This window comes from Uranotaenia lowii, chromosome 2 (genome assembly GCF_029784155.1).
Source record: "Uranotaenia lowii strain MFRU-FL chromosome 2, ASM2978415v1, whole genome shotgun sequence".
Taxonomy (NCBI): domain Eukaryota; kingdom Metazoa; phylum Arthropoda; class Insecta; order Diptera; family Culicidae; genus Uranotaenia; species Uranotaenia lowii.
Genome location: NC_073692.1, coordinates 276027241 through 276052122, shown reverse-complemented (window position 1 = coordinate 276052122; position 24882 = coordinate 276027241).

The following is a 24882-nucleotide window of genomic DNA, read 5'->3' as shown; positions in this document are numbered from 1 at the left end:
TGAACTTTTAGTATTTTTTTTCTTAGTAAGCATGGGCATCTGTTAAGTATACGTGCAATACGAGTTTAACATTTTGGACAAAATGAAATTGTTGTGTTGTGTTTTTACGTTTCTCTACAGCACCGTTCAGAATAGAAAAAGTAGGTTAAAAGTTGTTTGAATTAACGAACAGGAACCTCAGAATTTTTTTTTTTATTATCTTAGTACGAGTTGATTCTCGATGAACGAAGAGCTAATTTTTGCAATCTTTGTTTCCTCACAATACTACATTGTAGCTCGCAAGGCCCCTGAAACATCTAATATCTCTCTCAAGAAAACTTCTTTAATATCGAAATAAACCTAAACGAAAATTAATTGCAACATAACGTAATATTATCGTATAAATATGCATACCGATCTATACCAACGAATTTAATTTAATTATATTTTCCATCTTAGAAGAACATTTCAGTTAATCGTTAATTGTATTTTTCTACCTAATTTCTGTGGCCAGATTCTACAGCCCCATTCATAAAGAAATCCATACAGCTGATCCAGCATTTTGTCTATATCCTACTTTGAAATTAACATCAATATTGAACAAATTTGAATGCACAAGAAATTAAACACTATTACTGATTTCTATTCAAGTCATAATAAAACTTGAATTAATACCTAAGAAAATTGTTGCAGTTCTATTATTGGTTCATTATTTTTCTGAGGTTACTTGTTTCACAACAAAAATTTGAATAAAAGAGCTAGAAGAAAGATTTCAAGATATATTTTAATCTGGAATAATCATTACCTAAGATAGTTATCTAATAATTTTTAGTTTTTCTTACCCGAACCAATTTTTTTGCTTTTTTTCTATTTTCAAGTATCTATTCCATTTGATTTAACTTGAACTAGAAGAAGTGTATATGGACCGGCCCAAGTGCGAATATAATCTCGATACAGTTCTTCCTTGCAATCTTCAATTACATACATACATATACTACTTTGTAGCTCGAGATTCTCTAGAAACGCCTGAATGTCGGCTGATACTTGCACCTATCTATATCATCGAATCTTTTATCATTAAAACATCGCACGGATAGAAAATCACTAAACGTCGGGTTCGAACTTTTCTGTGCTTTTCTCGTGTTGATTGTTTACTATTAATTTTCACAATACATTCAATATGACATTATTCTTTTTAAGAAGAATAGGATAAATACTTGACTCACCTTTAGATATTATTTAGGTATCTATCTTTTATGTGTGGCTTCCCACTAGCCGGAATTCAACTTCCCTTCATCAGTCCAAAAACATCAGTTCTCAGTTCTCTATCAAGGTGTTTACCGCGATATTATTGTTCGGTTGATTATCTGCCCTACCATCGTATCATTCGCACAAGTATTCTTGGTTGAAAAAAAAACTTACATGAAAATGAAGATTGTAATTCAAGAGAACATATAAACTTTGATATTTAATTTTAAAAGTTTTAGGTGTTGCTTCCAAATCAAAATAATTAAACAATAACTAGTCCAAACATTAAAAGTAATCCATATAAAAAAATCAACAGACCCGAATGACCCGGGTGATAAAAGGTCTCTGATAAATTAAAATAATGATTTAAAAAAAAATCATTATTACGTCTAACGTTTACGATAAAAACATCAATCTGCTAGTCTCTACAAAATGTGCTATCTTTAGTCAAAAAAGTTCCAGTAGGAGGCGTAAAAAGGGAGAACGTTTTGTTGTGGTTTGTGTCTATGGTGAAATTCAGCTTGAAAATTTTCCTATGAGAACAATTTCTTGAAGACTATTTTATCTTTCAATGTTGAGCCTTCACTGTTGACTGGCTGGAACTTATGCAAGAAAAATTGGAAAAATCTTACCATAACCCTGATTTACTTGTGACACAAAAACCCTTCCATAACACATTACTTGGAAATTTTGGAAATTTTTCTTGAGTTAAATGAAAACGCTAAATGGTTAAGCCAATTGCATTAATGCCAAGACTAGCAGTTCACAAGTAGGGTAAGCACTGCTTAAACTGTCACGTCACTACCGAGCACCTGTAAAAAAAAACTGTTCATTTGACTAAACATAACGCGTTACATGAGCATTTTCCGCTGCGGCGAGCGCAAAAACCAAAGCTAAGAACACTAGCCAAAATTTGCGCATCTACCCTAAATATATAGTTATTCTTGCGTTTTAAATTGCGATTGAACTTTACCTGATTATACTCAAAAAGAGGATTTACACTTGAATTCCAAAATTACAAAATAAACACACTTGCTTCTGATCTAGAAATCTTTCTAGCTTCAATGGATAGTCTAGAGAATTAATTTTTAGAACTTGATCTTGTTGCGTTTTACTATCATTTTTGAACACATTGCACATTGTGTTATAGAGACTGCCGAATTGATACTTCCAGAATAATTTGATAACATATCCACGTACCTACATGTTTATAAAAAAAATAATTTACAGATTCCTACGTTGTTGTTTTGAATTTTCTAATTCCGAGATTGTGGAGGAGAAAGATAGGATATGAGGTACTATGTATGCAAATTCCATACCCATACACTCAGGAAATTCAGGTAAAAACGATATTTTTTTTAAACAATAATTAGTATTTGGGTATCATATGTTATTAAAACCTAGCCGCAATATCACTTGATCACTATGAAAAGTCTGCCAGTCTTTATAGATATATGATCTTAAAGAAACTTCATCTTGTAACTCTACTTTCATACAAGTTTCTATACAACTAGGCGTTTTGAAATATTTCGCATGCCTATATCCATGTTAGCGCTATGTAACTTTATGAAAACTCCTAAAATGCGTACGAAAAATTTAGAAATTTGTCATTAAAATCATTCAAAAAGATACATACTATATTTGAATAAAAAATTAAAAAAAGAAAGATGAACTTATCTTTAAACGTCCCTGTTGTACCATAACATTCGTCTTGTTTTGTTGCGTTGTCCGGGTGGCGTAGCTCCAGCCCACTTTTCTGTTGCTCGTAATCACAAAACGTTTTTTCTCAGCATGAAACGCCAGAAATTCACTTTCTTCACTTTTTTAGAATGAAACACTGCGTAATACTTCACGTCAACTGGATTTTATTGATTTACAAACAAGATTTCGGATAAAAATTAAAATTTTCAATGCCAAGCACAAAGAAAAACTCTTCCATGACCGTGCTGCCAAAACCTCATTCTCTGAATTGTGTGTACAAACTAATTCTCCGTTTTTACTAATTTGGAAAGATATCATAAAAAGTATTTCTAACATTACTGCAGAAACTTATGAAAAATTTGATTTCATTTATTTATTTTTTTTTAATCCTGTAAAAAGATTTTTTCTTCAAAAATTATCAAAATTCAATTTGGTTAAAAACTCGATTAAAAATTCATTTAAATGTGAAAATCAAAAAAAAAAGATAACTTCTTTAATTTCTTTCGCAGAATTTAAGGCTACAAAATAAGAGTCTTAAGGCAATTTGATAATTGATTCAATAGCTTTGTCTAATATTGTTATGCTTGTGTCCTATTTTTTTTATAGTAATGCCGGAATGATTTAAATCTTATTTAAAACGTTTATTCAATAACAAAAGTTGATAGAAAAATTACATATTTAGATTCAGGGCACCCGAAAATCCCTTTTCTGTGCCCAATTATTAAAAGTTTTTTTCAAAATTGAAATTTTTTTCTTGAAGACCGGAGGAAAAACTGTTTTTAATATGAAGTTCCGTATAAGATCGTTGCATTATTGCGTGTTGTGCGATGTCATTAAAATCACAGAAAAAATCACAATTTCACAGATTTTTGAGCAATTTTCGTCAATGTTACAGTTTATATTCTCAATTTACAAAAATTTTCTGTCGAATCATAGAATTAAAAATATTGTTGTTGACGAGAATTCACAAATTTTTATAGGAGACATAGACGCTTTGTCAAGTCGATGAGAAATCTGAAATCGTACTCCCAGTCACTAGTTAATGGTTTTATTTTTTTATAGGTATTTGAGTGCTTACAGAACAAATCATATTTCCAAATTGAATCAAATAATTAAATTTAGAAGAAAAAATCTGCTGATTGTAAAAAAATTGATCGTAAAACTTTTTCGTTGCTTGAAATGAAAAAAGAATGATCTCACTAACTGACTTCGAAATGCCTGTGATCATCTGTAACCTTACGATTTTTTGTTTACCCTCCCGATTCGTTTAAAAAATCAATACTTTTAACGTTTTACCAAAACATAAGATTGCATAATATATGCCTTCACAAGAACACAATAAATGATTCATTTATAGAAAAAGTTAGAAATCTGTATGGTTTTGGGGCAAATACAAACATAAACATGTGAAATGCATATTTGATCAAGTTACTGACAGATCTATTTTTGAAAAATTGGTATGGACCAGTATTTTGTGATGATTCATAATCTATTACATTTAAAAAAACGTTAAGTTGTTTGCCAAATCCAAGTTCAATAACTAAAATTTTTTAAAAATCTCAAAAACACAATCTAACGTTTAAATTTAAAATCATTGAATTAAAAAAGTCTTAGATCTTTATTTTTTCTGCTTTTCAACGCGGACAATATTTTTATTCAGGATAAAACAATTGATGTCAAAACAGTTTATGTGATGGGCATTTCTGCAAATAGGAGAAAAAATCTTTTTTATTTATATTGAATTATATATAAATTGTATAACAATTTTTTATATAAAATTAAGAAGTTTTGAACAAACCTTTCTAATTTAGAAGGCTTCATGTGTATTTCAAACCATAGAATTTCCAAACTCATACTGGAAAAAACTCTCCTGGAATTTTCAACCAGATCTTTTATGCTTAACTCTAAATCCTGAATCAATGAATCGGATAATTGTTTCAAAATAAATCAAATCCACTTCTACTTTAAATAAGAGTTTATATTAACTAAATCAAATGTAATCAAACATTAATATATGAACCTCTAGAGAGAGTGTAATGCATGGCGTGGCCTAGATATAATTTCATGAGAGTTGGTTTAGAAGACCAAGACACTATCCACTCTACCTTAGTCCATGGCTTTTGTTTCTTTTTTTTTTAGTTTTTCATAAAACTCCAAAATTAATCAATTTTCCAAACTGAATTTGTAAAAGGTAAACAACCCTTTGTAACGTTGAATTGTGAAAAAAATGAAACGTGTAAAACTCAATTTTTCGAATATAGGTAGGTTTTTTTTTTAATTTTAAATCTATGAACCATTAACAATTTTCTCTTATACAATCGTTAGAGAGGTGCGAAACGTAGAAGCAATCCCATTTCAATTATTTAACAAAATTTTTGCTCACAGTTTCTCTAGTTGATTGCATTCTTGATTCTAAAATCGAAACTATTTAAGTGTTATCTCTTCCCAAAATTTCATAAAATGAATGAAAAAAGAAGCATGTATTTAAAATATCGGTAACATTCCAATGATTTTTTATTAAAATGCTTAAAATACTAAGGCTATTGTCATTTAGAATCCAGACAACTACAAACGTGTGTATTTTAAACACTTTTAATTTGATCGAAAACTTTCTATGGAGTAAATGAAGGTATTAATATAATATTTAATTTAAAAATATATAGACAAAAATTATCGTTGAATCGTTGAAGAAATATTCTTACTTTTTTATAAAATCACTTTTTTATCTTTGCACACTTATTTCAGTGATGTATTGATGTATTATTTTCACCACAGAAGCAAAACCTTTGCAAATCTATGATATTTTTCATAAATTCACCTGAAAAAAGCAATTGGAATCTGGTTCGAACCTTTTCATAAGTAGGCATCTCGAAGAATTTGATCTTTTAAATTTGGTTTTAACAGAAATTTCTTTGTTCATCAGAACACATATGTCATTAGCTTAGCTTAGCTTAGCTTGATTGACTACTCACATCCACCTTTGAACATTGAACCCGAAATCCTTTATTAAAATTTCCTAGTAATAAATTAATAACGAAAAATTCCGATCAATTTCTTCAATAGGCTTTTTAACTCTTTATTGGTTAAATGCATTTCGAATCCCATGATCGCAGGCGTGGCTCAGTAGAACGAATTCCACATCGCCAATGGTTGCTACTCCGTGATTGACCGAGGCCATCAATTTTGTTCAGAGGTCAAATGAATGATGCCTGGGATTGACAAAACATTCACAATGCCCAAAACTGATGCTCTCTCTTTAATCATCAATAACGGCGCCGGCCACGTCCTAGTAATCAATAGATAGATTGGAAAAGAGAGAAAGGGATAAAAGAACAATGTTGCGCTTTAGGACCGAGGTCACCTCTGCATCCTAGCAAAAAAAAAATTATGAGTTGGAGCGTTGGGAGAAAGGATATAATAAGGAGACACTTTTGACTAGTGTAACGATTTAAGTTTTCTATAATAATTTTTCTATGTTTCCTGGTAAAATTTTAAAATTTACTGTAAAGTGATTGTTGAGATCTTGATCCCAATTAAAATGCTCATTTATTTCTCAAACAAAAGTATCGATGCTTATCTGATCAATAAAGGAAATTACTTGTATATATTTATGAAAAGTTCTCAGTTGAACTAGAAATATTTTTCAAATAACAAAATCAATGAATTAACATTTACTTTCATTTAATAAATATGTTTTCAGATCAATTGAGTTTTCGACATTTAGTTAATTTGTTATATTTTTCAGTTTAAAAAAAAAATAAATCAAACAAACATTTATTGGAGCCTTGATTTTTTTTTATCAAGTATAAAGAAATACATATGAACCATTCCATATAAACTTTAACATGAAAGGAACAATGCTTTAAATGATAACAAGCCTTTTATAGGACAATAGAAAATGTTTATCTCGGAAAGTTATTGCTTATCTTGAAGGTGTTGTTTCGCAATTTGATAGGAAGAATTGACTTCAAACTTATTTTTCCTTAAAAAAAACTCTCTAGCGATCACTTCAATAATCCTGCTCTCAGCACGAAACTAAACAATATATTTTCAAATTCGATTATCAATTTACTTGATAGCTTCCAGCCTACCGTAAATTCTTCAATTACAAATTTCATAAACTAACAAAGCTGTTCAGGTACGAATGTTCCAATCGATATGATTCACTTTTTAAGCAATTCAAATTTAACGAAACATAAAAACGCCTAAATGTTCGCTAAGCTCTTTATCATAATTAGTTTTAGATACCTACATAAAAATCAAAAGCCATTAAGCTTGTTCTTGAATGAAAACTTATATTCAAGTTTCCATGGAGCAAGAAAACATTCCTTTGAAATATTTCCTGCAGTGAAGCAAAAATTGCCCCAGAGAACTGAAAATGCATATTATTTCAAAGTCAATCCTACTTTGTTTAAAATAAAACATGAACATTCATTTATACAGTTTACAACCGAGTATAATTGAAAAAAATCTACTTATCCTCATCAGGCTCAGGATCACCATTTGCAAGAAGAATGGCTCCTAGGCAGTAGCATTCCTGGGCAATCCTGGGTGGTGTAGCGCTTGCCCCATGCTCTCTATCACTTTTGAAAATATCAATTTTCATATGTGCACTACACTTTCAACATAAAATTTTAATTTTCTTTGTTTACACACTTGAAAACTAATAAATTTTTCTCTATTTGAAGATTTGTAAATTTTCTGCCCGAAAAAAATCCAACCGTCACGTTCAGTCACAGCCTACCAAGTCCTGTTCATCAGAACACATATGTCATTGTGTAAAAATTAGTTGCACAGATTGCGATCTATGAAACTGCTCACTATTAGTTATTTACTTGATGTCTACTAGTCAGGCAACACTTTTTGCCGGCCGGAAACGGATAAACTGCATAGTTAAGAGGTCTTTTTTTCAATTATTCTTAATAACCTTAGTCTTTTTACCCATATTTGAGATCAAGGATCCCACTCCAATGCTTGGTTTGAACTTCGTGAGCATCCTAGAGTGGCTCCTTATACTTCTTAACCATTTGGCCAAAAAAAAAAAAAAAAAAACAGAAAAAATCAGCAGTTCACGATTTTTCTAGTCGACAATGAAGAATTTCTGAGGCGATTGTACCAAATTATTTTTACCATGTCCATGACCATGAAAATTTCTCAATCAGACGTTATTTTAAAAGTCTGAAAAAGATAGTCCTTTTCATAACCAACACAACGCTACTAAAATTTTGCATATCCGAGCTCTAGTAACGTAGCTATCACCGAAATAAAGTATCCAGATACTAAATGATCATTGCTTTATGATGTTTTTCTCGTTAATTTTATTCATCTCCTTGAAAAAAAATCTTCCGTTAGTCCGTCGATTTTTCATGGAAATCATTGATAAGAACAAAATCATTTCAGTTTTTCATAGAACCAACATAAATAAAACTTGAATTCCAATTTAAAAAATTCCTAGAATTAAGACACCTTTAACATTTATTCTCGAGTTCATGATGATCGATCAGCAAGCATGTTTTTGTTTCAAAAATGTTATGCTTGTTATGCTTTGGCATGGTGGCACCTCTCACTTGTGCGTAAAAATTATCTTCCTTCTGTCAGATGTCCAGCTCAAAATGTTCGTATCATCTTAGACCACCCAACAGTCCTGTCAGCAAATGTTTTTATGCATGTCCCTAAGCATCTCGGTACGCATTCCAAAGACGCGCGTGTGGCTATCCTTCGGAATTGCTTTGTGCGTTATCCTTTAAACTCTCCGCAGGAGCTTCTTCCTTTTTAACGTCGAAAATCCCTTAGAATGACAAAGGTAAAAAGGGAGAAAAACATTAGCATCTTTTTGTGCTTATTTTTTCTTCGTCCATCTAGTCTGAACTTCTGTAAAATGCAGCCAAGAACGGTCGATTTTGCACGGACATCAGGATTGATCGGTTCAAGGTAAAGTAAACCAATCTACCGCTCAAGGAAATCTTAATTAGCCGGAACGGGAAAAGGAACCCATTTTCGTCACGGATCTAGGATTGTGTTTTTTTGTTTCGGTAGTTTGACAAACTTAAGGCAGAACGGTTAAAAATTCCACTAAACGTCCGTGACATGCGTCGCATTTTCCAAGAAACCTCACCTAAATAAATTCGCTTGGGGAGGTCGTTTGGTTCGTTTGAATAAGGACGAAGTTGGGTTTGTGGAAACACATAAACATTTCAGCTGAGCTCGGTAATCGATTATGATATTTGATTTTACGGATTTCAAAGATGATTATATGAAAGCTGCTGGAAAAGCCTTGAAACCGCCACGTTTAATCTCATAATTAGTATTCAATTTCCAATATTTATTCTGTACAGTTGCTCAGATATGAGAAGTTATGTCTGATCTCTTCATATCAAATAAATAATTAAAAACTTTTATTAAGTGAGAATTTCTATGCATCACTATCTGAATATTCAGTGCAGTTTTTATAAAACTTTCCATGGATTCAGATATTTAAATATTACTCCAAATACATTAAAATACTCTCAACCCTTTACTCAAAAATGCCATTAATTAATCATCGACGAATGAATGGGCGTTTTTAAAATAATTGTCATACTAACTATTGTTACTGGATTTGTGGACTAAAGTTGAAAATCCTAAACCAGGGTTTTGAATCATTGCTCTTATCGATAAGTCATCAATAAATTATTTTAAATGATTTTCCTTATTTTGAGCTTAACATTTGCTTCAAAGTAAATACTAAACAATCAAGTTTACAAATCTAACATCAATTTTTCAAAAACACAGAAAACGAATGCGATTTAAAATTTTGAATGAAACCAGAGTTTAAAGCTTCAGAAATAAGAATAATAGAAATTAAATTTCATATATTTTAACCCCGATTTAAAAAGAAACTAAATCCGAATTCTAAAATAAATAACAAACCAGGGAAGGAAATAATCATGATTTGAAATTGTTCAGCGAAACTATAATCATTGTTGTTTATTAATCGTCGAAATTTACATTCCTGTTTTTAATTTTCAATTGAAGGCTTGATTGAAAAATTTCGCTGTAATACTTTAAATTTGAAAAAAATATTTGAATTGTGAAATCTTGATTAAGAAAAAACATTCATTTTGAACTTGAACTTGAACATGAAGAATTTATTCAAAACAAATATGAAAGTAGGTGATGAACAAATCAATTTTGATAAAAAGTAGAATATCAATTTTACTTCTTAAGTACCAGTGATCAAAATCAGAGATAAAATCAGTTTTTATTTTGTCCAGTTATCAACCTGAAAGACTGAAATAGTTCATTTCTGAAGTTAACAATAATTACATCATATATTGATAAAAAAAACATGTCCAGTTTATCATTGAAAGCTTCTTTTGCCAAAGTACAGGTTGCGAAAAGGGTGATTTCTTGAATGATCAATAAGATACTTATTAAAAAAAAATATTTAATGTTTTGTTGTTAATATTGAAAGCACAAAGCAAATACTTATTTAATAAATGTTGTGCATTCAAATTTTGCTTTAAAGTTTCTACTTCGAATAATTAAGAATCTTTGTATAAATAAAAAAATCAAATATTTAAAATAAGATTATTCAAAGGAATGAAAGTAAGTTAAACCATTATGAATTTTAAAGTGCAAGTTTTATAGTTGAAAATTTCGAGCTCTGAATATTTTGTAGCCGTCAATTGAAATATTGAGTTCTAGAAAGAACAAAAAATAGAAACTATTTAAATTTTTTTAAAGTAATTTAAAATATTTTAATATAAAAATCGATAAATTCATGTGAAAATTGAAACTAAAAAACTATAAAATTCGGTTACTTTATTTGAATATTAAAACAAATAAAGACATTAAAAAGATACGTTTCTTGTATTGATGATATGGAGTTTATAAGTTTATAATGAATCAGTTTTAAGTGGAAGCAATCATAGATAACTGATGCTCTAACAAATCTTCATGAAATTGAAAAAAACTGATTCCTTATTTTTTAAATATATTTTAATTTATTTGGGAATAATAATGATGATGGTGATGATGATGATGCATTATTTAAATAAGTTTAGTTTTACAGTATTTATAAACTTGGAATAAATCATTACACGCTTATCCGTCTATAGTGAAGAAATTTAAAAAAGAAAAGATATTATTTCATTTTACCAATTTGTTGAAAACTGCATTTGATTTTCGCTTAAAAGCATCTGAAATTAAATTTGATTTAAATTGAGTAAAGTGAACAAGTAGAAGACAGCTATAACATTTTTTGCTGAAACCAAATTTAGATGCGATCTAGTGGAAAGTGGATAATTGATTTGAAGCCTTTTTTGAATCTTTTGCTATGTTTTAAAAATTTTTCCAAATCGTAAAAATTTTTTACCTATTTTCAAAAGTGATTTAAAAAACAAAGCTTTTAGACAAAAACCTAATTGCAAATTTGATTTTGGGCATCCCAATTATTCAATTTTCTCTTAAATTCTTTGTACTTAGGAAAAATGTTAAATTGAGGCCTTGAAAAATTGTTAAAAAATTTTTGGATATCGAGTTTAGGATTTAAAAGAATGAGAAACACAAAAACCAATTGAGTCTAAAATTGGTTTCTTGAGGAATATTTCATATCAGCATAAAATTTGGAATGACATTTACCCTTTTTTACAATCAAAGTGCCTAGGTATAAAGTCATCGATACTAGGATTTTGTTTTTATTTAGCTAAATCTGTTAACTGTCGTAAGTGGATACCAACTTGTGATGTGTAAAATTAGTATTCTTTGAATGAATTTCGAAGTTTAAATGGTTGGCTTCAAATTTTGAACTTGTTTAATAACATTTCTGTGGAAACCCATTTTGAACACGAGCTATGGGTTTTGTGTGTCAAGAATTGAGTTTCAATACAAAAGGTATTAACTGAAGTGCAAATCAAAATCTACAATTGATTGGCTTCAATTCGTGAACGTCATATAGAACCGTAAAATGAAATGTCTTAGGCCTAGAAAGTGATTTAAGACGAAATTCCGCCGGAGGCGAACCGAGTTTCTGACATGTTTGTCAACACTTATTTTCAAAAAGCTTTTGGGATCTAGTGATTTCCCGATAAATTCATTTCTTGTACTGAAAATTTTACTTGAAAATTTTACTACTTTAGGGGTTTAACCCTCCCAATAATAAACCCCTAACCCCCCCCCCCCCCTTTCGCACGGCCTTGATGTGTGATTCTTGTGTGTCCGGTCCTCAGCCTAGTGAAAATTTTCTGTTTTTCCTTAGAACTCGATCACTTCATTCTCCTGTCATTGATTTGATTTCACTTAGTTTCATATCCCGTTCAATCTGCTAGTTCCAATCATGTATGGTCTAATATTGTTTTTGAATAATTGTTCCAAATTTCATATTAAGAACTCGTTTTTATTTGCCTTCCTCCCCTGCAATGTGGAAAAGGTTGACGTACTGCCACGATAAAATCTCCCCCATTCCGGCTCTGTACTGTATGAAAACTTTCCTAAAAAAATAGAAACATTGTTCGTACTCGAATACTTTTTCTTACAAATTTGGTTTCATTTGTTGGATAAGTTCTCAAGTTATACTAAAAATTGTGAGGAACTGCTTTTCCCCTTTTTTTATCCCCCACTGGAAGGTGAAAAGGGTTTTTAAATAACCAAAGAATCATTTTTCGTACCCTTTTACTCTCACCTGTACAATTTGGTTGAATTTATTTGATAAGCTCTTCAATCTATCAAAACAAACGTATGGCACCTCTTTTCTTTTTCTTATCCTTTCCTATGCTATCCTTTTGGGGGAATATAATAATCTTTGAAATATTTCTTGTATTTAAATACTTCTCCAATGCTAGATAGCACTCGAGTTACTCCCCTACCCCGTTCCTATGAATCAGCGAAAGGAGGAAGAAGCCTTAAACAATCATAGAAAAAAAAACAACTGAAAATCTGCTGAAAAATTTAAATTATACGTTCTCGAGTGATCCAGAAATATTGTACGACAACCTCCCTTCTCCATCCCCTCCTTCCGTTGAAGAGAGGCTCTCGAAATATAAAAATAAACAATTTTCGTACTCGAATGTAATTCCATGATGAATTTGGTTTTTTGTTCAATTAGATCTTCAGTAATACAATCAACTGTACAGGAGACCAGTTTCTCCTTCCTATTCCCCCAGCGCACTGCAGTGGAAGGACAGATGGTTCTCAAACATCGTAAAAACTTGACTCGTAGCCTTTTACCTTCCTATATTAAATTTGGGTTTATTTGCATTATTTGTTATCGAATAATGTATTGTATGTTGTATACAAATTGTATATAAAACCCCCTTCCCCTTTAATATCATCCCAATCGAAGAGGGTGGAGTCCCAAATATTCATAGACAAATTTCTCGTACCAAAAAAAACACCCATATCAAATTTGGTTCTATTTGCTTGATTAGTTTTCAACTTTTGCAAACAAATTGTATAAGAGGCCCCTCCCCCTTTTCTTTCTCCATACTGGAAGAAGGGAACAGTCTCAAACCATCTTTAAAACATTCTTCCTACCCATATATGTACCATCGCATGCCAAATTTGGTCCCTTTTACTTGATTAATTCTCGAATTGTGCGGAAAAATTGTATGGGAGCCCCCCTTCCCGCTTACTATTGTTGAAGCATGAAGATAGCAAGTGCGATGTGTAGCATGCCATGATTTTAGGATAATGTAAAATTAGTTTGAAATATATAATCAGTTATTGTTAGACCACCAACCGAGCAAGTTCACTTTCTTTCCACCCCTACCCCCAAGAGGTTATGGGCCCAGGAGCTTACGTTGCCTAGTAACCAGTCAACAACGGAAGAAAATTTTCCTCAAGCAGTTGAAATGGAGAAAATTCAAGTTCCGAAGCTGAATAAATCGAATTACAGCAGCTGGAAGTTCAGCACCGAGCTGCTGCTAATCCGGGAGGACCTCTGGAAGTATGTCACCGGGACGATACCAGAAGCACGGGCTGCGACGGAACGTGCCCCGGGAAACGAAGCCGAAATCGAAGCCTGGAAGTACGGGGACCAACGAGCACGAGCGACGATCGGTCTAATGATGGAGAGCAACCAGCATGGCCTCATCAAGCAGACGACCACGGCTCGTGAAGCATGGGACAAGCTGAAGGACCACTTCGAGAAGCCGACGTTGACATCCAAGGTCTCGTATTTGCGGAATTTGATCTCCAAGCGATTCTGTGAAGGCGACGACATTGAGAAGCACGTGAACGAGATGGAAGAAGTTTTCGAACGCCTATCCGTGGCCGGGTTGAAACTCGACGAGAAACTGCAGATTGCGCTGGTGCTGAGTAGCCTTCCGAAATCGTTCAACGCCCTGACGACCGCGTTGGAGAGCCGGGCGGACAACGAACTTACGTTAGAGCTCGTGAAAACCAAGCTGATCGACGAGGTGACGAAGCAGGGAAGTTACGATCCGGAATCCGTTCTGAAGGCTGGATCTGGTAAGAAAGTAATTGTCTGCCATTATTGTCAAAAGCCGGGACATAATCAGAAGGATTGCCGGAAGCAAGCAAGCGACCAGGAAAAGGACCAAAGAAGCGACCAGAAAAATCGGAAAAATCCACCCAGAGCGACGGCCGTGCGTAAGGCGACGAATGGAAATTGTGCTTTCACGACGAAGCGGACTGGACACACCGGAAGCTGGGTCGTCGACTCAGGGGCGACATCCCACATGTGCGCCGAACGAGATTTCTTTCTGGACCTGGATGAAACCATCAATGAAAACGTCACGCTGGCCGACGGGACGATGACAGCTGCGAAGGGCAAAGGGACGTGCAAAGTGGGTTGCTGCGATCTGGAAGGCAAAAATCGCACAATCACGCTTTCGGATACTTTGTTCGTACCGAATCTGGAGACCAACCTGATCTCGGTGCGCAAGCTGGTTGCTAAGGGCGGTGAAGTGATTTTCGACACCAAGAACTGCAGGATCATGAAAGGGACGCAAGTTGCAGCTGTGGCGGTTGTGGCCGGTGGGTTGTATTGCATCAAGAACGCCCACAACGCCATGAAGGTAGAAGAGAAAAAGCATACGCAGGATTGCCAGCACGCATGGCACAGAAAAATGGGCCATCGAGACAACGACGCCGTCCAGGAGCTGTTCAAGAAGAAGCTAGCGACCGGCATCAAGATCACCGATTGTGGCATACGGTCCGTGTGCGAGTGCTGCCAAGAGGGTAAACTTGCACGACTTCCGTTCCCGAAGAAAACGAAGAAGCGATCGAAAATGCCGCTGGACCTGATCCACGTGGACCTATGTGGACCCATGAAAAATGTTACGCCAGGAGGATGTCGGTACTATCTGACAGTCACCGACGACTTTTCCCGATACACAACCGTGTATTTTTTGCGGGAGAAATCCGATGCTGAGGAGAAGCTGAGGGATTTCGTTTTGGAGGCAAAGACGACATTTGGCAGGCCGCCGAAAGTCATGCGCTCCGACAACGGTGGCGAGTTCAAGAACAGGTCGTTGGAAAGGTTCTTCAAGCAAGAAGGAATCAGACAGCAGTTCTCAACGCCACACACCCCACAGCAGAACGGAACAGCAGAACGCAAAAATCGTTCCCTAAGCGAAATGGCGCGGTGCATGCTGCTGGACGCAGGGCTACCGACGAAGTACTGGGCGGAGGCTGTGAACACGGCCAACTACCTACAGAATCGACTACCGACTAGGTCGATGGATGTCACTCCCTATGAAGCGTGGTGGGGAGAAAAGCCAGACCTGAGCCACTTACAGGTTTTTGGTGCGGATGCGTACGTATGGATACCGAAGCAGAACCGAACGAAGTTTGATGCAGCAGCGCAGAAGATGACTTTCGTTGGTTACTCGATCCAACAGAAAGCGTACAGATTCTTGGACAGGAGCTCCGGGCACGTCATCAACAGCAGAGATGCTCGTTTCATACCGACTAGCAGTATCCAAGAAGAAGAAGAAGAAGGCAATGGAAGTATCGTTGAATATCGCTTCTCTTCGGCCGACAATTTTCAAACTAATCCTTTTCCTATCGTTGCAGGGGACGTTCTCGGTGAGCCAGCAGACGACGAGGAAGGATTCGAGTCGGATTCCGAAGACAGCAAAGATCAAGATACGTTCACCGAATCGGACGACGACACCACACTCACCGAATATCACGATGCCGATGAACGTCCCCTCAACGGACCGAGTGGACCGCCATCAACGAGCACGCCGATACGTGTGTCAAGTCGATCGAACAAAGGGGTACCGCCACCTCGATTTCCCGAAGCCAGCAGCCTGGTAAGCCAGAAAACGTTCGAACCGAGGACTCTTGCAGAAGCGCTAGCGAGTTCCGAACGGGATCACTGGAAACATGCTATGGATGAAGAGTATGCTGCCCTCCAAGAAAACTCCACCTGGGACATCGTTAGCCTTCCCCCAAACCGGAAGCCGGTCGGCTGCCGGTGGATTTTCAAGAAGAAGCTGGACGAACGCGGGAATGTTGCACGATACAAGGCCCGGCTAGTTGCCCAGGGATGCAGCCAGAAATTCGGTACTGACTACGACGAGGTTTACGCCCCGGTTGCGAAACACACCACGTTTCGAGCACTCCTGTCGGTAGCAGCACGTCGAAAGATGCAAGTGAAGCACGTCGATATCAAGACGGCATATTTGTACGGAGAGATCTCGGAGACCATCTACATGCGTCAACCACCTGGGTACGAATCCGGGAATCCCACGGAAGTGTGCCATTTGAGGAGGAGTTTATATGGCTTGAAGCAAGCAGGAAGGGTCTGGAACCAGACCATCACCGACGTTCTGAAGCAGCTGGGATATGAAGCTACGGAAGCGGACAGCTGCCTTTTCGTGAAGAAAGACGATAGGTTATCATTCATTCTACTCTATGTAGATGACATGCTGATCGTCACCAACGGCAGCCAGGAGTATGAGCGAGTACGGAAGCGCTTGGAGAAGAAATTCAAGATTTCGTGTCTGGGCGATGTCAGCAATTATCTTGGCATCCGTGTTGAGCGACAGGAAGACGGAAGTTTCCTGTTGAGCCAAGAAAGTTACATCGAGAGGACATTAACGAAGTTCGGGATGGAACAAGCCAAACCATCGCCGTTTCCGATGGACCCTGGCTACGTCTCGGCAGAGCAAAAGGAGGAGAAAGTAATGGCCACCATCGAGAAATACCAGAGTCTCGTGGGAAGTTTACTCTACGTCGCCGTATGCACACGGCCCGATCTGGCAATCACGGCGTCCATCCTCGGGCGTAAGGTCAGCAAACCAACGGAACGTGACTGGACAGAAGCCAAACGAGCCTTGCGGTATTTGAAGGGTACTGCTGGACTGAAGCTGCGACTGGGAGGAAAAGGTCATCTCGAAGGTTACGCTGACGCTGACTGGGCGGGCGATCGTGCGGACAGGAAGTCGAATTCCGGATTCCTGTTCAAGCTTGACGGTGGAACGATCAGTTGGACAGCACGAAAGCAGGAGTGTGTGACATTATCTTCCACCGAAGCGGAATATGTTGCACTCGCTGAAGCTAACAAGGAGCTACTCTGGCTCATGAAGCTGATGCAAGGACTTGGCGAGGACATCAAGCAGCCGGTGATCATCCACGAGGACAACCAGAGCTGCATCAGTTTGCTGAAGGCCGAAGGTGAAACCAGACGGACGAAGCACATCGATACCCGATACAATTTCGTTCAGGATCTGACCAGGACTGGAATCGTCAACGTCAAGTATTGTCCGACGGAGAATATGTTGGCAGACATGCTGACAAAACCCCTGAACCGGATAAAGTTGCAGAAGATAAGGGAGAAGATAGGCCTGCAGAACATCGTCCTTGAGGAGGAGTGTTGAAGCATGAAGATAGCAAGTGCGATGTGTAGCATGCCATGATTTTAGGATAATGTAAAATTAGTTTGAAATATATAATCAGTTATTGTTAGACCACCAACCGAGCAAGTTCACTTTCTTTCCACTCCTACCCCCAAGAACTATTTCCCCATTGAAATAAGGGAGGGATACTAAATCATTTTCTCGTAACCAAATACACTCCCATAACAAATTTGGTTCCATTTGCATGATCGGTTTTCGAGTTATTCAAACATGTTTCTTTTGATTAAGAGGCCCCCTCCCTCCTTCCATAGAGTGAAGAAGGTCTCAAACCATAATAGGATCCTTCCCCGGCTTCCATTATCTCCACCTGCCAAGTTTTACGTAAATCGGTTCAGTAGTTTCCAAGGCTATAGGGAACAGACTGGCAGAAAGACAGACAGACAGAAATAGATAACAATGTTAAAGTTTTAACTTAAAATTAAACAGTTTTCTTTTTTGTGACGTGAATGCACTCATTTGTGACTGTTTAACCCTAACAACCCTATTTTATATAAAAAAATCTTTTTTCTACACAATGAAGCAGTATTTGTTGGCTTCAAAACGTTTTTAAAAAAAAAATTCAAAAATAATCAATCCATATATTTTAAATAATTATTTTGTAAAAGTTGTCAACATTTACACTTTTTGCAACAAAAAAAAATAGATTCTCCGAATTATATAGGATAGATACTCTAGACTTAGACAGGGGCTAGTTTTAGACAAATTTTTAATGAAAGGCTGATCATTCTATTTGGTGGCTCAAGCTATCTACGTTCATACTTTTCTATTTTTGCACTCCCACTTTAGTATACGTTTAATATAAAAATTCTGCTAAATAAGATGTTGAATAGTAGTGAATCAATTATTTAAAAGTAACATTCTTAATCACCTCTGACCAAGTAAGAATGATTTTGAATCTCGAAAAAACTCCCCTTTTATTCGATTAAAAGCAACATAAAAGAACTCAATGGATGGATAAGGTTCTGGAATCAATCATTTCCGTAATTTATTATATATTTTTGCTAACATTTAATTAAATTTCAACTATTTGTTTTAGGAGTCGAAAACTAGCGCTGAAAATTCACCTTATTATCTATTTTTCGACACCCATGTTCTTGGGTATGTTTATACTGTTTCCATGGTGTAAAAACACCATGAAGTTGACAAGCAATTTCAATATGCTTGTCGAGAACTTAAACTTTTTGTGTCGAAAACTAAAATTGAATGTGTCAAAAACTTGATCATCGAGAGGTTTTAGTAAAAGAATATTAAAAACGTTGTATTGAAACTTTTGATCAATAAAAAAGGTTGAAAATTAAGAACAAAAAGTCTGATTCTTATAAACAATCGTATTTGAAATCAAATACTTTCGTCAATAAATTTATTTAGAAGGTTTTTCTGACAAAATAAGCAAAAACGGTCGAAATCTAGGTTTTTTACCCTTAAACATGAGAAAAACAGTTTTCTCTTTTTTCGTTCGTACAATTTGATGTTTCATTTTTCCTTGTTTTTGCAAATTCAAATCATTTTTGCAAATATTCATCATTTTAAGAATTGATTAGCTTTTATACATTCATGATACGTTTCAAATCCTTCAAGTCTAATAATACGTCTTAATTTCATACGATACATGTTGTCAGTAACAGATATTAACCAGTGAACCTTTTACTTTCAAAACTCAAGCAGTAAGTTAAACTTTGTTTTTTTTTTGTGTGTCAAGTCTCATGCTCTTGATCTCTTATTTTGAACAATAAATCCAAATTACGCAGTCTGAGAAAAAGTTTTTCCTAACCATCTTTCTGTCCCCAGGAACGAAGCCCATTGATGACCTGATTTTTGTTTTGTTTGCAATTGCCCAAGGACCGGAGCGAAGGAAAAATAAATATTCAAATATTCAAAACAGCAACTCCCCCAAGGGATTAATTTTGCGCCTGACTTTTGCCGGGGAATACTTTGTTTTGCTTCCAATCTCAACCCCAAAATACACCCAAGGATTTGGAGTGATGATTTTTTATGAAGCTTTTAAGAGTGGGATTTGAACTTGAGACGGTTGTTTAATCAGAAAATTTAAATTGTTGTTCAAGAATTTTCAACCTTAACATGCAATAATTTTCAATTTTATTCCTCCGATCAAACAAACTTAACCATTTTTAATTTTCATTATTGATATTTGTTTTATTCATTTTTAATTTGGGTGTATGAAGCTGATCTCATGCAAAATTGTATTCCTGTGAATGTGGTTGTGTGCATATGTAAAGTAAGCAAGTGAGTGAGCATGCAAGCAAGCAAGCAAGTAGGCACTAACTGTGTGTTTGCTATACGGTTAACTGCCGAATGAATGGACGACAAACCTTTCGAATCATTCCTTCCTGTGTCCCGGAAATGGTGGAACACGCGAGAAGGGGTCGGATTGGAAGGACCCGGAAGGCTGATCTGAAGTCGGCGAGGCGAGGCTTGGGAGGAAATGACATGAACCGGGCCGTTTCCGAAAGTTTAAAAGAGTCCTTCCTCCAACTCCACTTGTAGAAAATCCAATCAAGGAAATGTTTGTGCTTGTGGGTGGGTTTCGAATGTGGGGAAAACCTTCCGGTCGACCGTTAAACGGATCGATATGTATTTCGGGTTTGCCGGCCCTAAAGGTTGACGGGAACCATTTCGGGAGGTATGGTCTTATATTGGGTCGAAATGCTGGACAAATCTTTCTAGAGGTGTGAACCGGAGGAGACAATTCTCCTACGCATTATCTAGCTTGGAAAAGATTTCTGTTGTTAAATTGAAAATCATATTCTTCATTTGGTCGTTCATTAAGCCACTAAGATTTTCTACGGATTAATTCTGAAAAAAGGAATATTATGAGTGCGTCTAAGGGCATGTTTAAAAGATAGAATAAAAAAATATACGAACGAGATTAAGCATCCGATAGAAAATTTGCATTTCAACCTGCCAGTTTGACTACACCAATTGTATCAATAGATGCGATAATATAATTTATGTTTCAGTCAGGGTCTCCGATACAAGATTAATAAAAATATGATACAACTCGCACAATTATCGGAAACCACTGAGCCAATCATCGTGGGATTTGGTGTGTAGCCGTTTTCAATAATAATTAAAAACAGAAATTACTGAGCTGTTCAACATGAAATTTGATGTGTAGTCGTTTTCAAGACCGATGCTTTCAAACTCCTTCAAATTTCAGGGGGGGTCCTATGGAGGGGATGATCGAGGTGATCACCGCCCCCCTCCCCTCCCAAGCGGGAAAACCTGTTAAAAATTTACGAAAATGCTCGAACTTGAATAAAAATTTAGAACTTTTCCTAGTTAGTATACTGTGGAATTTACAAAATTTTCCACTCCGTGGGAGCGTTTCTCAAACAAATTGCAGTCAAATTTTTCATTGGGTTGATCAAATTTCTAATAGGCACTTCAGAAGCGTAGATTTTCTACTGGCAGCCTTACTTTCACATCTTTCTGTAAACATTGTAACTATTATCTAATGTTAAAACTCTTAACCTCATTTTTTCGCAGATAAAATCAAAGAAGTTTAGTTATGATTACGTACCGTAAACTGGGGGAACTTTGATCACTTTTTTTTATTCATTTTTGAATATTTTGGAAGGGGTTGCTTTTTCGTAATACCTTAAATTTTTAAACACATACTGTGGTGAGGAGTATGAAATATGATCATTGACTGAAGAAAATTCAAACAACATTGGTGGTTAAAATTTAATGTTTGTTACAAAACCAGATTTCGAGTTTCGGGGTAACTTTGATCACTATTGTTTTTACGTACCGCAACGTCTTCAAAGTTATTTTTATGGTTCCCTTTAGGACACAAAGCATAATTATTCATAACAGTAATTTTTGTTAGGACTATACTGAGTTTTTCAACGTTTTTTTTTTACATTTATAATCAAAAGATGGACTATGTTACTGCATACATTTAGGGGTAAACATTATACACATTTCACAATTTTTTCGGCTTCAAAAACAAATGAAATTTTGCCTTCATGCAATTCCTTAGGTCCTCGCACTGTTCCCATGTTCTTTTTTTTTTCTTCAAATTGAACCGTTTGATAAGGTCTTGGCCATTTTTACTATACGCGCTTTCTCATGGAAAATCACCGTTTTGTTTTTTTTTTCAATATCCAAAAATAATCACTAAAAGACCATAAAAGTAACACTTTAACTAAACCTAAACAAAGAAAAATGTTGAACTTTCACATAAAACAACCTATTTGCTCCTAAATGCTTAAATTGGATCAGGAGAGATGTTTGTTTGTGAGCCTTCAAAATACAAAATATACATATAAAGATTTTTAAATTACATTTTAATTAATATAAAAAAATTTCTAATAAAAACCAAATAAGCCTATTTGGAACTCAATTTATAGGCTTTCAAACGTAATAAACAGTTTTCAGATATTTTAACGTTTTGCTTAGTTAATGATGATTATCTGAAAAAATTTCATGTCGCTCAAAGTTCCCCCAGTTTACGGTACCACTTTAGTTCCACGAATAACTTTATTGTTTATCAAACAATTTTTACATTTTTCTCCAAAAACTCCATAGCTACATGGGCTTAGTTACTTAATTGCAGTATTTTGTTTTTTGGTTGCAACCATTTCACATATTTGTTGATTGCATGTCTTTTTTTTAAGAACCCCGCCTTAAGACATGTTTTATATTTCTCTTCTTCAAGGTTTTCAGTTTTCTCATGTTAAGGTTTTCTTAGATTTAGCTTTTGACAATTGCTTGTCATACAGTTACCATAAGTATGGAGTGCTAGTTAAACACATTTTCAATAATGCAAAAAGAAAATAAAAAATAGTACAGGCTTGGCTTTAATGACGATTGTAGTAAACTCAGTGTACAAGTGAGTTTAGAGGGTACATAAAATTCTATTCTTCATTAAATTATAAATAACAAACAGACATGTAAAACATAGAAAGGCAATAATTTGTTTCAATTATTTAACCGTTGGCTGTGAAACATGATTTAAATAAAAAATTAAAAAAATTGAAATAAAGAGTATCAATTTAATTTTTTTTCTTTTGATTACCTTTTGTTAAATTTCATTAAAATCATTTAAATACACATTTATTAGGAAGTCCCGATTTTGGGGTCGTCGTAGGATCAATTCACCTTAAAATCGAACCTTGAGGATCGATCTCTAACAGATCGATCTTATCCGTTTTAAACAAGAAAGAGAACATTTTGTAGTAATAAGGATAAAAAAGAACACGAAGTTTCAAAGATGCGTTAAACTTCTATCTTTGGTTGAAAAAAATGGATATAAACGCTTTAATTTAGGTACTCAATATATTGAAAAATTCTGAACAATTTCTCTGGTGTACCTTACGTATATTTTTAGCCAATCAAATTGAACAATTTAAAAAAAAAATCATTCAAAATTGCCTATTAGGTTTTATTAAGTTATAAATATTTTCAAGATCGAAGAAAAATCCTTTATCCAAAATCAAAATGAAAATATTGTAACAAAATTTTGATTTAAGAATAAGAATTAATTTAACATTCTGTTATGTCGATTGCTTTGATCCAGTAATTTAACATCTTTGTAGAAGGCTGTAAAACGTTTTGTTTTCAATATAATTTGAGATTCTTTCATTAATATTTTGTGAAATGATCAACTTGATCGACAAGGTGTAGCCATTGTCATCAATAGTCGTCTCAAATTTAGACATCTTCCTTCTTTCAATACAGATGTGTTAGAAACTTGGAATTGAATAAGAAACGTCTATGGGGAAAATTATAACTGTTGCGCATATTAGCCTTTCCAATGTAGCGGTGAACAGAAATAGTTTTTGAAGGGAGATTTACAAAAACTTTCCAGAAATATATCATTTTTTTATTATTGGTGACTTTAATGCAAAACACCGATCTTGGATTAACTTTTCCTAAAAATCTAATAGGAATATTTTGAGTCTGCAGATTATTATAGTGTTGAATATCTTAATGGGCATACTTGTTTCTCTTCAATTAGAAATCCCTCCACAATTGCTTTGGTTCTAACGAATTTAGGCGAGCATTGTAGTCAATTAGTTACTCATGCGGACCTCGATTCAGACCACCTTCTAGTAACTTTTACTGTATCCCAAAGTCTCATTGAAAACCCTTTAAAATCAACTTTTAACTTTCAAAAAACTGACTGGGAGCAATATAGGAAGTTTATTGAACGTAATTTAGATGTAAACGTTCCACTGAATTCAATAGAAGATATCGATTTGGCTGTAGAAAATTTGACAACTTCAATAGTCAATGCTAAAGCCACTTCAATACCTAAAGTTAAACATAAACTTAATCAACCTTCGATCGATGATGATTTTCAGTTTTTGAAATGACTGAAGAACATTCGTCGACGCCATCGCGCTAATATCAACGTACTAGGGATCCTTTTTTGAAATTTATTTATTGCGACCTTCAAAAAGAGATCAAACGTCGTTTAAATTTTATTCGTAATGAAAATTTAGCTAAAGCAGCAGAGGACATAAAACCCTACTCAAAGCGATTTTGAAAATTAACTAAAATTCTGAAAAAGCCCCAGAAGCCAATTCCTACTTTGAAAGGTGGAAATAAACTTCTTTTAACTAATGCAGAAAAAGCTAAAAAATTAGCCCAACAATTTGAGTTTGCTCATGATTTTAATTTAAACGTTGTAAGTCCAATTGAAGCTCAAAATTCCCTAGAATTTGATGATATTCTTTCTAAGCAAAATGTGTTTGAAAGTTTTTGTGAGATGAATATTGATGAACTTAAATTGATTTTCAAAAAAATTAAAAATATGAACTCCTGGGGGAGGATGGGATTTTGCCTGAAGAAATCACTTTAAATTTTTAAGTTAAAATCTTCAAAAAATGTTTACACTTGGCTTATTTTCCCAATAAATGGAAAAATGCCAAAGTAACTCCAATTTTTAAACCTGGAAGAGCCTTCAAGTTATCGACCAATTAGTTTGCTTCCTTCTTTAAGAAATTTATCTGAAAGAGTTATTTTGAATAGAATGATGATTTAATCAGTATTCTATTTTCCCTGATGAACAATTTGGTTTTCGTCATTTCCATTCTACTACACATCAGCTGGTGAGTGT